This window comes from Sorex fumeus, unplaced genomic scaffold, assembly GCF_029834395.1.
Source record: "Sorex fumeus unplaced genomic scaffold, SorFum_2.1 ptg000037l, whole genome shotgun sequence".
In the NCBI taxonomy this organism is placed as follows: Eukaryota; Metazoa; Chordata; class Mammalia; order Eulipotyphla; family Soricidae; genus Sorex; species Sorex fumeus.
The window spans coordinates 79,885,922-79,888,236 of record NW_026606094.1 but is presented as its reverse complement, the minus strand read 5'-3'; positions in this window follow the sequence as shown (position 1 = coordinate 79,888,236).

The window sequence follows — 2,315 nt, the reverse complement described above, 5'->3', positions numbered from 1 at the left end:
AGGGATGCTATCTCATTTGCCAAGGCATCAAAAATTAGATGGGCTGGACACGTAATGAGGTTTACAGACAACCGCTGGACTAGAGCCATTACTGATTGGATTCCACAGGACGTCAAAAGATCGCGTGGTCGCCCACCTACAAGATGGTCAGACTTCTTCGTCAAGACCCTGAATGATTGATTTGAGGCTCTGCATGTTCCTAGAATGAACAGATGCCATTGGGCTATGGTAGCATGCAACAGGGATGAATGGAGACGCTACTGGCACCCACTCGAGTAAATCGATGAAAAATGGGGGATCAAGTGATATATATTTATCTTACACGCACGTTGGTGGGGATGCGAAGTTGATGATGTGTTGTTGGCCGGGTCTCAGGGAAGCTGTCTCAAGCCACTGTGTATGGACCGGATTGGCATGGCTCATCCTTTGTACTTTGCTTCTGTGTGTGCTATTGTGCTCTCTTCTGTCTGTCTCTCTATTTCTGACTCTATCTCTGTAGTCTCTCCTCTAGTCTCTTTCGATCTCTTTCTCTGGAGTGCTTCTGCTTCCCTCTCTAGAGCCCTTCCCTCTGGATTCTAACTCTCTCCCCCTGGATTCTGACTCTGGCACTCTCAGCTTTTACAGTCTTAGTTTATATAGCAATCACATAGGGTGGTGACACAAAGGTGGGTTGAATATTAACAAATCAACAAAGAGAGGTAAGACCACTCCTCCAGGAGATTAACTCAAGGATAAAATCTCATCTAAAGAGATTACTTTGGATTACTAGGAGATCCACATAAGGGTGGATCCCATTAAGGGTATGTTACTTTCTTTCCTCAGCTAGTAATCCGCTTAAATAATTGTAATAAATCTACTTCTGATATTTCTAGAAATGTCATTCTGTATGAGGACAGTAAGAGATATATCAATTTAAAGTTTGGTTCTTCCTGGGGACGTCTTACCACAGACCTCAGGCCAGGTTAGTCTTCCTAACCCCAGCAGGTTCCTAGTCTTGTCATTACTTTTGTAATTCTAACAAAGTCACCAAATATTTGACTAAGCAGATAGAGAGTTCAGACACTTAGGAGAAAAACATCATACTACTGGACACACAAGTAAATAGCAATTAAAATTACATAAGTAGAAAAATTCCTTCCTATTACAGACTTTATTGCTTTGTCCTTAAGTAATGACCTTTACAATGAAACATCTCCAGCACTCAGATGGTGAGCTCTAAATATAATTGCCAGTAAATGAATGCTGTGGTATCTGAAAGACAAAGTGAAGATGATTTTTTTCTAGATTTTAAAAAGAGAGAATAAACAAATCATCTAAAGCAATTTATAAGTCATTTTTGAAATCCAATTTTAGAAACTAACTGGGGATTGAGGTCATAGCTCATGTGATATAGAACTATATTTTATAGGTGGTATAGAGCTCAAGTGATATAGAGCTACCTGTGTTCTATCCTGGGCATTGCATGACCACCTGAGCATGGTCTACAGTGACCACTACATAAAAAGGGGGTGGGGAGAGAGAAAAAATAACTAAGAAGACAAAAATGCTGAAAAAAAAATGAGGCAACTAAAAATTCAAGGAAATTGAAACACTTGATCAATGACTGGCTGCTTGATGACATAGAGGAATTATTTGGAACATTATTATAACATTTTGATTATTTTAAATGAGTCAGTTTTTTTTAAGAAATATAGTAGCACTGTAGCAGTGTCCTCCCATTGTTCATTGATTTGCTCCAGTGGACACCAGTGACAACTCTATTGTGAGACTTGTTACTGTTTTTGGCATATTGAATACACCACAGGGAACTTGCCAGGCTCTGCCATGAGGGTGGGGTACTCTTGGTAGCTTTCCAGGCTCTCCGAAAGGGAAGGAGGAATCCAAACCAGTTTGGCCACATACAAGGCCAACGCCCTTTCTGCTCTAGACTTTTCTTCAAAATTTGTTTTGTGTTTGTTTTCTTTCAGTTGTGGGAATTGGAAGGAGATGGAATTCTACCTTCAGAGAACTTACTAGCTGTCTTAGTATATCTTCCTATTTTACTGCAGCTGTCACTATACCTGGGTATAACTAAGTGTGTCTTGGTAGTGAGCATATGAAGTACATTGCTTCCTACTGTGCAATATATTTTAAATCACTGTCCTCTCGTTGTTCTTCGATTTGCTCGAATGGGCCCAGTAATGTCCCATCGTGAGACTTTGTTGTTACTGTGTATTCCACAACAAATTTTTAATTTATAATCTTCAAGGGAGAAGGACTGGAAGCATTACCTCAAACAACAGTAAAAACTATTTTTTTTTATTACGAAGAGTGAG